The 12639-nt window shown below is 40.6% G+C and overlaps 1 protein-coding gene and 1 long non-coding RNA gene across 5 annotated transcripts in view; one reads left to right on the top strand and one right to left on the bottom strand.

The window, feature by feature from the left end:
- Positions 1–12639, bottom strand: part of MAP2 (microtubule associated protein 2) — a 744831-nt gene that overhangs the window by 104963 nt on the left and 627229 nt on the right. The window lies entirely within an intron of this gene.
- On the top strand, positions 6985–12113 carry LOC117360595. The gene is made up of 3 exons (XR_004539455.1): positions 6985–7161; positions 9602–9642; positions 9988–12113. It is a non-coding gene; the product is annotated as an uncharacterized LOC117360595 (long non-coding RNA).

The raw sequence follows: 12639 nt of genomic DNA, 5'->3' as shown, positions 1-12639 counted from the left end.
TGTATCTATCTATATATACTATTTTATCCATATTGAGTCAATAATAAATGAAATATAAGGAATTGATTACAACTGTCTTTATTCTAATTATTGTTTGGCTATCAAAGATCTTGTAGTTCATGTAGGAAATTACAAATGGTGCTAAATGAGGTGTCCTGGTTATATTTCCCTTCAACCTGGCTCTTATGTTGTAAGCTATACATAAAACAAATGAATTAATTTAAATATTTTTATATCACCAGTACAAATTTCTCGTGTTAGCCCAAGCGGCAAACAATGAATGAAAGTTTCATCAACATAAGAAAACAAAACCAGATAACACCGGATCCAAGATGGCTGTCGCTTGCTGCTGCTGAGTGGACGCTTACGAGTGGGGATAGGAGGGGAGTGATTAAAGAGGATAAAGAGGTAGCTGAGAGGCTGAACACGTTCTTCTCATCGGTTTTCACGAGAGAAGACACATCTAATATACCGGACTCAGAGGAGCTCATGAGTGGGGAACAGGCTGAGAAATTGGAGCATATAGAGGTAAGTAAGGAGGATGTCCTCAAACAGATAGACAGGTTAAAATGCGGCAAATCACAGGGTCCGGACGGGATCCACCCGAGGGTTCTGAAGGAGCTAAGACAAGAAATAGCGGGCACAATCCAGCATGTTTGTAACCTATCCTTGAAAACTGGAGAGGTACCAGAGGACTGGAAATTGGCGAATGTCACACCTATCTTCAAAAAAGGATCGAGGGGTGACCCCGGGAACTACAGGCCGGTGAGCCTGACTTCAATTATAGGGAAGATGGTGGAAGCTATGATAAAGGACGGCATTTGCGAGCACATTGAGAGAAATGGCCTACTGAGAACAAGCCAGCACGGATTCTGTAAGGGAAGGTCATGCTTAACGAACCTTCTGTACTTCTTTGAGGGAATAAGCAGTCGGGTGGACAATGGGGAACCCATCGACATCATTTACCTCGATTTTCAAAAGGCTTTCGACAAGGTGCCACATGAAAGGCTGCTTAGGAAGCTGTGGAACCACGGGGTGGGAGGGGATGTGCACCGATGGATAGAGCACTGGTTGTCGGGTAGACTGCAGAGGGTCGGAGTGAAGGGCCAATATTCTGACTGGCGGGGAGTCACGAGCGGTGTGCCGCAGGGATCGGTGCTGGGGCCGTTACTCTTCAACATATTTATCAATGATCTGGAAAAGGAGGCAAAGTGCGAGGTTATAAAATTTGCAGACGATACCAAACTGTGCGGCAGGGTTAGCTCCAGGGAGGAGTGTGAGGACCTGCAAAGGGAACTAAACAAGCTGGAAGACTGGGCGAACAAATGGCAAATGCGCTTTAACGTGGAAAAATGCAAGGTCATGCATATAGGGAAAAAAAACCCGTTGTTCAACTACAAATTGGGGGGGGCATTGTTGGGAGAAAGCAGTCTCGAGAGAGACTTGGGAGTGCTGGTGGATGCATCACTGAAGCCATCTGCACAGTGCGCAGCGGCCTCAAAAAAAGCCAACAGGATGCTGGGCATCATAAAAAGGGGCATAACAACCAGGACGAGGGAAGTCATCTTGCCACTGTATCGAGCGATGGTGCGTCCGCATCTGGAATATTGCGTTCAATATTGGTCGCCGTACCTCAAGAAGGACATGGCGGTACTCGAGAGAGTCCAAAGGAGAGCAACGAAACTGGTAAGAGGGCTGGAACACTGCCCATATGCCGAGAGGTTGGATAGGCTGGGGCTCTTCTCTCTGGAAAAAAGGAGGCTCAGGGGTGATATGATAGAGACCTTCAAGATCATGAGGGGCATAGAGAGGGTGGATAGGGACAGATTCTTCAGGCTGAAGGGGACAACAGGTACGAGGGGGCATTCGGAGAAACTGAAGGGAGATAGGTTCAAAACGAATGCAAGGAAGTTTTTTTTCACCCAAAGGGTCGTGGACACTTGGAATGCGCTACCGGAGGACGTGATTGGGCAGAGTACGGTACAAGGATTCAAACAGAGACTGGACGGATTCCTGAGGGATAAAGGGATCGTGGGATACTGAGAAAGCTAACCAGAAAATAAGTATAGAAACCCGACCAGGTCGTGCATGTGCAAGACCGGAGGGCTAGGACTTTGATGGGAAGATAGGACGCAATAGGAAACCAAGGTGGCATGGGGGCCCCTTCTGGTGATTTGGACAGGTCGTGACCTGTTTGGGCCGCCGCGGGAGCGGACTGCTGGGCAGGATGGACCTATGGTCTGACCCGGCGGAGGCACTGCTTATGTTCTTATGTTCTTATGAGTGTCTCGCTTACCTTCGGAAAAATGCCTAAGAGAAGGGGAAGAAGCGTCGGTGGTGCCTCCCGACGCCCGGAGACCCCTCTGCCTGCAGTGGATGCCCTTTTTAGGCGTCTTTTGAGTGAGCAGGTTTCGTCGGGGAATCGCCCGCTGGGAGCGCCGGCAGAGAGTAGTGCCGCGGCGAACTCCCTTGGGCTAGAAGTCTCTCTGAGCCCCGACGTAAGGTCACCGCCCCTGCAGCCGTTGCCGCTGGGAGCAAGCTCACCGCGAGAGGAGAGCACGCCGGAAGAGGAAGTGTTTTCCTCTCGAGAGGCCAGTATGTCGGAGGGCTTGCAATTGAAGACAGCTGAAAGTGAATTACTCCTTTTAGAAAAACCGGCGGTAGGAACAACTCCAGCTAAAGGGGATCAAGGCTCCGGAGAGGTAAAACAGCCGAGTGAACTTTTATTAATGATACAAGCAATTTTTGTTTCTCCTGTTAGACCTTCTGAAGTCACTCTAGACTCTCTCTGGGACTTAGTGTCCAATTTTGGAAATGCCCTTAACTTACAGGTAAAAAATTTGGACAAAGAAATACAAATCCAGAAAGAAGAGATAAAAACTTTAAAGGAAGAGACTGTATCACTGAAATTAGATATCCAAGAAGAAAAGAAGAACTTAAAAACAATTAAGAGTAACCAAGATTTATTTGTTAAAGATAATACGATTATGAAGAGAAAATTGGAAGCTTTAGATAACAATATTCGGATTAATAACTTGCGTTTAATTAATTTTCCTAAAGTATTATCAATTTCTCCACGAGATATGATAAAGCGATACTTTCTGGAAATTCTTAAAATACCTGAAAATGCCTTACCACCTCTTACAAAGGTTTACTATTTACCTATAAGAAATCAGGATCCTCAAAAGAAAGAAGATGAAGGAATACCGCAGAAAGAACCTTTGGACGTTTCCACTTTGTTAGAGCAATCAGATAGAGAATTGGCTATTCCAGCCACTCTCTTATTGACTGTGGCTTTGGCCACAGACAAGGATTGGATTCTTAAACTTTTCTTTAAAAATAGGACCAAGGACTTTTTGGGTTTTCATATCCAGATATTTCCTGATGTCTCGAGGGAGACTCAGAAGAGAAGAAGGGAATTCTTAATGTTAAAACCAGGAGTGACTCAAATAGGGGGTTTATTTTTTCTTAGGTATCCTTGTAAATGTGTCATAAGATACCGTTCCTTGAAATATGTATTTGTAGATCCAGCTCACTTGACTGCTTTCCTTTCTGCGAAACGTCTTGAGTCTGCAAAACAATCTGTACCATTGTGATAATAATTAGCTCACTTCTCAGTAGTAGTTTAAGTGATTTTTCTTGTTAAAATGTTTTACTTTAATTTAATTTCTACTCTTATCGTTAATCTTGGATCCTAATTTGAGGACTAGTGTGTGATTAAGTTAGGATGTATATTTTCTTTATTATTTTGAATTACTTTTAGGTTTGAGAGTAAATAATATTATTATGTTTTCTTGATCTCACTTTCTGTACAAGATGATATGCTTGATAATAAATGTGTAAAATTTATAAATAAATTAAAAAAAAAAACAAAACAAAACAAAACCAAACACAAATTATGAACAGAAAATCCCATACACATTTCCCAAATTAATCTCAAACTCTAGTCTACTCCACAATCAGCTGTGAACTACCAAATCAATCCAAATTCTTATCTTCTGGAATAAGATCTGACCATGTTCTGTTTAAAATCACAAGCTTATCTCATTTATATTAATAATCCCTTATTGTTCCTTATTAGTTATTTGAGGTCCTAAAGCATACAGTATACGGTTAAATATGAGTGGATAAGAAGTAATTTGAGGTCCATATTCATAAAGCCTTCAATGGGACAGTTAACTAGAAAGCTTTATTCCGTTACCTTTACTGATGCAGGCTGAAAATCGGGTCTAAAACTAATTATGTAAGTCCTTCATTTGGCAGCATGGCTATTATGTATTTGACCAGAATGAACTGGATATCACTGGATGACTAGCACTGATTATCAGAGCTGATGAATCAAAGTTAAACGGTGCCAAGGAAATGACCCTAGCACCACCTATTTTAATCTGGATAAATTCTGCCTGATTCGTGACATGTCCCTAGTCAGCTGGGGAAGGAGCATGCTGGGGGGAGGACATTTTATCTATGAAAATTTGTTTTGGCTAACTCCCAAGGTCAGCCACATTTTCTAATTTAGTTTAATGCTCTATAACTCAAATGCACTATAAGTTGCATGGTAATCAGATCTGACGGCAAATCATCAGCACTATCCAAATAAGGTGAAATTCTAATGCCATACTAGTATGGTAAGCTTTGCTAGGCTATAATAGCAATATATTATATGCTGAGTATTATAAATAAAATAAGTTATTTTAACTTTACCATAATTTATTACCCACCCCTCCCACAGTAGCAGCTGATGTGTGGCAAACACTCCAACGCCCATTAAATCCCTTAGGGCATCAAAGAGATTGCTGCCGTCGCAATTGCTACTATGGCTTTGTAGAAGGAACCCTAAATGTCAAAATAATTCATATTTATTACAGTAGTATTATTCAGCATTTTCTTTATATGTTCACCCAACAACTTTATGAAAAGAATGAAAATTCTTGTAAAAATTATGGAGCAGGGCCAGATTTGAGGACTAGACATATTAGGTGAGGAAAATTAAAACATGGCCAAGTTAGTTTGCTTGAATTGTCATAAAACAACAAAAATGTTTACATTTTGCCCAACACTTTGGCCCTGATTCTCGTAGGGACACCAAGATAGGTGGCAGTATGCATCCTAGTGCTGCCTAACTGACCCTCCCTCACTCCCCCCTTTTATGAAGCCACATTAGGATTTTTTATTACTAGCCATGGTGTTAAAAGTTCTGAAGCTCATAGAATTCGTATGAATATCAGAGCTAACACCACCACGGCTGGTGATTTAAAAAAAAGGCTAAGACAGCTTTATAAAAGGGGGCCTTAATTGGTTTAATTGGCAGGTGCCTACAGAACAGGCCACTGATGTCACATCCACAGAGGTGGGCATGACTTGTGCCAGAACTAACCATAGGTGCCAGTAGGAGTCCCTGTGGATGCGATTTTTGTGCAAAGTAGGCGCTGGAAATGTAGGCCAGTAAAACCCTGGCCTACATTTCTGGCATTTACTTGACATGTGGTGGCAATTTTGCAACCGGTGCTGGTACATGATTGGCATGTGACTGGTGCTGGTTTTGGAGGTGCTGGCTGATACCCGCACCGGTTGCAGAACCCATGTCCTTTATGTCCTTACAGATTTGGAAAAATATTAACTGCAGAGGCTGAAAAAAAATTATACAGACAAATTTTTTTTGTACAGAAAACACAATGGAACTTCTGTCCAATCCTTAAATTTAGCCTTTGGAGGAATGACTTTTATTCCTCTAATAAAACACAAAAAACACAATTACTGGGGGAAGAGGATATAATAGGATAGCATATAAACAATTGTGATATCTACACACATCACAAGATATTAGAAAAATCTGAGTTACTTCACATGGTAGTTATTTTAATATTTTATAGTGTACCTTAGGGTGCTCAGATGACTAATTTTTTTTGTTTGCTTGCATTCTAAAACAGTGGTTCTTGGAATATCCCTAATGAATATGAATGAAAGAGATTTGCATATAATGGAGGTGCCACATGTATATACCTCATGCATTTTCATTAAGGATATCTTGAAAACCCAACTGGCTGGAGGTCCCCCAGGATATGTTTGAGAATCATTGCGGGGGTGGGGGGATGGGGGGAGGGGTTATAATTTTAAGATTACAAACACAAGAATCCTTGAACACTGTAAATTAAAAAAAAATATTGAGACTGGTAGAAATATCCTAATGAATATAGTGTCAACTGATCACTCTATGATCAATATAATAACATACATGTATAGAACTATATTGTTGGCAATTTTGATGTTTTTTGACATGTTTATTTAATTTTGATATTTTTTAATTGGTTGTAATCTGCCTTGTTTTAAGGCAGAATATAGATAATAACTGTATTGGAACAAATATCTTGTGGCGCTGGTATAACTCTCATTTACTGTTTTAACAGAACATTTTCTGTAGCTTGGCTTCCTTGGCTTGTTCTGGGCTGTGAGTCCTTGTCCAGCATTACGCAGGAGAATAAGGTCAGCCTATATATATATATTTTTTTTTTGAAAATTTTAATTAACCTAACTTAAGGGTTCTCAATCCAGTTCTCAGGAGACGCATCCAGTCAGTCAGGTTTTCAGGATGCCATAATGAATATGCATGAGATAAATCTGCATACAATGGAAGCAGGGCATGCACATCCATCTCACGCATATTCAATGCAGGTACAGTACTCCCCCGATATTTGCGGGGGTTCAGTTACGGGAATCCCCGCAAATCTCGAAAAACCACGAATACGGTTTAAGATGGGGGAACTTGAAGAGGGCAGCGGGAGAGGGCAGCAGGAGAGCAGCCGGAGCGCCGCGAGTTCAGGAAATCACTCATGGTATGCTCCGACCGCCTCTTCCTGCACTAAGTCGGGCCTTATCCAATCAGGAGCTGCGTGTCAAAGCAGCTCCTGATTGGATAAGGCCCGACTTAGTGCAGGAAGAGGCGGTCGGAGCGTACCGCGGGTGATTTCCTGCACTTGCGGCGCTCCAGCTGCTTTCTCCTGCCTCTCCTGCTCCTTGTCGGCGGTTCGCGGTCGGAAAATACCGTGAATGACCAGGACCGCCAACCGCCAACCGCGAACGACCAGGGGAACACTGTATTTTGAAAACAAACTGGTTTGGTGTGTGCCACAGAGAACCTCTGACCTAGCTCAACACATTCTGGTATTTATACTGCAATCTAGATTTTTGTTATATTTTCCTATACTAACTGTAATGCAGTTATAAAACCATCACAAATAAAGAAGAGACATTTAGAGAATAACTTCATAAAGCATTCTTTGCATGTATATGTTTGTATATACACTGTATGGTACCTATTATAAAATTAGCTAAGCTTAAAAGTAGGCACTGTGCATATCATTACATGACCCAGGTATGTTGGGGGTGTAATTTGGGTGGAGCACAACACATGTGCATAGGTTACAACCACTGTTCCCTCTATGCTGAACGGGAGTCCTCCAACTGAATTGCTGCCAGTGGGAGGTGGCTAAGGACAGGCAGGTTTCCCTGGAATCCTTCAGAGCTCGCCGGTCCCTCACTATTGAAAAAGATAGTGAAACAGCACCCTCCACCAGAAGGACTAGAGGCAGAAGACCCCCACTTAGCTTAGAAGGAACAGTGGTTATAAATTATGCACCTGTATATGCACCTCAGTTGTATACTATTACACCTGTGCCCGAGCAAGTATGAATGCATGTGGGTTCAATTTTCCTCCAGTTTCTGCTGGTTTTAAGTTGCTATTTTATAAAGGTAAATACATGTTTTTGTTGATTTATAAAATAGTCTCTTCAGCTTGGAGAAGAGACAGCTCAGGGGTGATACGATAGAAGTCTATAAAATACTGAGTGGAGAGGAAAGGGTAGATGTGAATCACTTGTTCACTCTTTCCAAAAATACTAGGACTAGGGGCATGCGATGAAGCTACTAAGTAGTAAATTTAAACCAAACTGAAGAAAATATTTCTTCACACAACATGTAATTAAACTCTGGAATTCATTGCTGGAGAATGTGGTGAAATCAGTTAGCTTAGCAAGGTTTAAAAAAAAAATGTTTGAATAATTTCCTAAAAGAGAAGTCCATAGGCCATTATTGAGATGGTTTGGGGAAATCCATTGCTTATTCCTCGGATTCGCAGCATAAAATCTGTTTTACTTCTTGGGATCTAGCTAGGTACTTGGGACCTGGGTTGGTCACTGTTGGAAACAGGATACTGGACTTGAATGACCTTCGGTCTGTCCCAGTATGGCAATTCTTATGCTTATATGTAATAGGCATCTACTTAGTCTCCCCAGTTAAACAACTTGTTATAAAATAAACCTCTTTAAGCCCAATTTTATGTAAGTCATCTTGATATGAAAGGGGGTGTGCAAGTTGGGAAGCTAATGGAACTTTTTGTAAAACATGCATAAGGCCATGGGAAAGATACATGCAATTTGGCCGTACACAAAGCAAAGCAGACATTTTGCAAAAAATATGTTCATAAAACAGTAGTATCATGTAGTGCTTTATACATGTAGGTGCTTGTACTTACACTAAACCACCTAATATTGACACGCTTTGTTTAAGAGTGGTAACAGTCAAGATTTCCTTCACAAAGACAACCGATCTCCAGTGTCTGCAGTCAGATCTCAGAGCTAGTCATAAGGAATAACTCATATGCAGACTATCATTGATTGTATTTATCTCAGGGGGACTGTTATACTTTATGTTCGAGCTTTATTGGCGAACAGACGCCGCTGCTCGGTTTAAGGCAGGTCATTGACGGACTAACAGTAGTTCCAGATGATAAAATACTAATTTCTTGAAGAAGCCCGATGTAATGTCTTTTGGGCGAAACGGAGATCTTCTGTCGATTGAGTTGATTGAGTTGGCTGGGTAGAGAATCTTCACCCAAGTTAAGTATTGCTTCAATTTAATATCAATGGACAATGAATAGCAAACAATAAATTTGAATAGGGCAACAGTTAAAATTGCTTACTACAACAGTCCCCCTGAGATAAATACGATCAAGATAGTCTCCATATGAGTTATTCCTTATAACTAGCTCTGAGGTCTGACTGAAGACACTGGAGATCGGTTGTCTTTGTGAAGGGAATCTTGACTGTTACCACTCTTAAACAAAGCGTGTCAATATTAGGTGGTTTAGTGTGATTCACATAGCATTTGAAGGGTTTTGGTGCTTGTACTTACACATGTAAGTAGCAAATTGTGCTACTTAAACATGTGAAGTATTTAAGTCCAGGCTCTTACACTTTTAAGGACTGGATTTTGGAAACCTGCATATCCAATGAAAACCAATTAAGAAGCTGACTTCCAAAACTCAAGTTTTGTGCTGTTTGAAGAAACTTTCAATATCTGAGACCTCAGCACTCGCCCATCCCCTACCTCCCACCTCATTACTGTTTCCAGGGGGGGGGGGGCACCTGAGACACAGCTGGAAAATGTTATTATGATGTTTAATTCTGTTTTATATTTAAATTATTTAAATTGTACTATTGTGTTTTGATATTTGTTTGTGTCCTTCTATAGTAAACTGTTTTAGATTTTAGGCGGTACATTAAAAAGTTTTATTAAAGCTTGGAATTACTTCTTTAAACCTTAGGACCAAAGAAGCAGTTGGCCGACATGCATGCCTTGCAGCAGGTAAAATTCCGATGGGGATTTTTCTTTTAAATTACAGTATACATGTACTCCCATTGTACACTAGGAAATGTATATATGCAGTTTCAAAGTCCACCCAAATCATGCTCAAAACATACCTGTTTTCATCTTTGAATGCTAGGTGCATGCATGTGTAAGCAGTGTTTCTTCTAAAGTCATTTCTTATGAATATATAACAATTTACACAAGTAAATAGCATTTTTTACACAAATAAACCTTCTAAAATTGCCTCTTTAGCAACAAGTATACACAAAATATCCCACCAAGGAAAAAACTAAAATATAATTTACAATATTTCCATGTTGTTTTCTTTTTCCGACCATCTAGAGAATTAGCACCTTTCAATACAGAAATCAGGTCCACAGCTGTCAGAATGCTTTGGAGTGGGAATTAAGAGAGATCCGGACTGACCTTAGTCCACAGCCCTTGAGCAATTATGCTGATATAAGATTTGTTGGTTGGTGCTCACCAGTGGGAAGTCAACCTAAAGTACTGGATGGGCTGAACAAACCGCTCATTAAAGAAAAGCAGATTTCTTGAGTAGAAGTGGGCTAACATTATATATATTGCACATACTTTAGTAACCCTAAGGGAAAAAATACTAAACACATCATTCAGTAATGATAAAATGAATGAAACTGCAAACTACGACAAATGGAAGACAGATGCGAGAAGCATGTGCAACAGCCATACAAAACTTATTCAAAAATGCACTGAAAGATAAAATGTAGATATATACATATTACAAATAAAGCAGATCTATAGTTGAAGCAGTTTTTTTATGGTTGAATAAGCTGTACATATATTGGCAATGTGACTGGCAAACGCATCTGAAATGGGAAGAAAAGGTTTACATGGTGCAAAGCTTTGTGGCAAAGCATATTGTATCAGGGCAACGTAAACTGGGATTCAGCAGCAGTGCTAAGGAACGTGTTATAGCATCTGTGCAATCAGAAAAGCACAGTTTCCTTTCAGGTGCGACAACATGAATACAGCAATAAGGGAAGAGAACAGCCTTGAGAAGCACTGAAGAAAAGGAGATAGCTGCTGTGAGAAAAGCACATGCAGATCTCAAGGACACACCTCCCTTAGCTAAGGAAGGTGCTGCCAAAGCCAGAGGCCCTTCCGGGTCATTCTTCCCGCTGGATGCTTCCCTCGGCATGCTTTCTTCGCAACACTGTTTGGTTTCCAGGATAGAATCCGTCTGGGTCTCGCTGAGGATTTGGGGCTGCTCTGAGGGCCCAGCTGTCCCACACTCTGACCCTTGTTCCTTCTCAGGAAAAGTGACTGCCTCTTCGTCTTCAGGCAGCAGACCCTCAGCTGTCACTTCTCATGAATGGAAACAGGAGCGGACATCAAAACCAGAGACAAATTAAACAAAGAACAGTACCAGAGGGCTATTCTTAGGCAACATTTTCCTCGCTCTCAAACATTTTATTCTGCTGGTTTAATCAGCTCTGGGATTAGTCTATTCACATTTCAAACAATAATCTTAATAGAAAAGCAATAATTCATTAATTCAGCTTTGTACTGTATAGGGTAATAAGCAACTCATATCTTCCCCGAAAAATGATTCTAACAGCACAATAGTGAAAAGGTTTAAGAACTTACAAAAACATAAAGGTTAATTTTTAATATGCAAAGGAAAAATCAACCCATTTAAGACCTTTGTTGGTTGTTTTCAAATAACAAAACAAGCTGAAGCCAGTTAAGTAACCCAAAGCAGTCAAAACCATAAAGAACTAATTAGTCACAGAAAGGTAATCAAACTTAAGAAGAAATCTCAAAAGGTAAACTATATTTCATCCACAGAAATACGGGGATGTCCATTTAAGCCTCTCTCCACTCCCCACAGTAAGTTCTCTCCCCTCCACATACAAGAGAAAAACCAGGGAAAGTTCCAGTATTCTGGTCATTTATTTGCATTTTTGGCCCGTACATGTTATTGCCTTTTCTATAGAAATGTCTCCACCATAACTGGAAAGCTCATTCATAGATAGATGCAATATAAGGCAACCTTAATGGCTCAATGCCAGTGCTACTTGATTTCTAAGGCCCAGCTTAGGCTGTGGATACTAGAAAAGCTGCACACAAAGATCTCTGAAGGGAGTTTTGACCCTTATGCATTCACCAGCCAAATTCAAGTAAGCACATAAGGGATTTAGAGAGAGCCACAGTTTGCATCTTGTGACACAGAATTATCCATGTATTAGCTGTGCAGACAGTGGGGTTAAAAGAGGAAGCAAAACCCAAATAGTTGCAAATGGAGGTTCATAGCACTGTGTAGCCCCAGTAAAGACTGGTTCCATTGAGGAGATCACTATCAGATCAATAAAAAGGTATTACAGTAAAACCTTGGATTGCAAGTAACTTGGTATGCAAAACATTTTATTAAATTTTAACTTGATAAACAAGCAAGGTCTTGCAATACATACAGTATACACACGTCACATCATCACAACTGAGCCAATGGTTCTTCTCTCTCTAACACTGCGGGAGTGTAGTGACTGTTCTAAATGAGCGAGGTCTTGCAATACGAGTACATACATTATACACACTTCACACAATTACAACTGAACCGATAGTTCTTCTCTCTCTGACACTGCAGGAGTGTAGTAACTGCTCTCAACAAGCAAAGGTTTTGCAATAAAAGTACATACAATATACACGCGTCACAACATTACAACTGAGCCGATGGTTCTTCTCTGACGCTGCGGGAGTTTAGTGACTGTTCTAAACGAGCAAGGTCTTGCAATACAAGTATGTACAGTATTTTGTATTAAAGCTTTTGGGTTGTGGAACAAATTGTCTGAGTTTCCATTATTTCTTATGGGGAAATTCGCTGTGATATACAAGTGTTTTGGATTACAAGCATGGTTTCGGAACAAATTATGCTCGCAAACCAAGGTTTTACTGTATTTCTACAAACATAAAACAAACAAAAATATTGTATTGCTTTATAAATACATTTTGCTCTCC

The sequence above is a fragment of the Geotrypetes seraphini genome, chromosome 5 (genome assembly GCF_902459505.1).
Source record: "Geotrypetes seraphini chromosome 5, aGeoSer1.1, whole genome shotgun sequence".
NCBI classification, from domain to species: Eukaryota; Metazoa; Chordata; class Amphibia; order Gymnophiona; family Dermophiidae; genus Geotrypetes; species Geotrypetes seraphini.
Note: the sequence above shows the minus strand (reverse complement) of the source record. Positions and strands in the feature narration are given on the sequence as shown.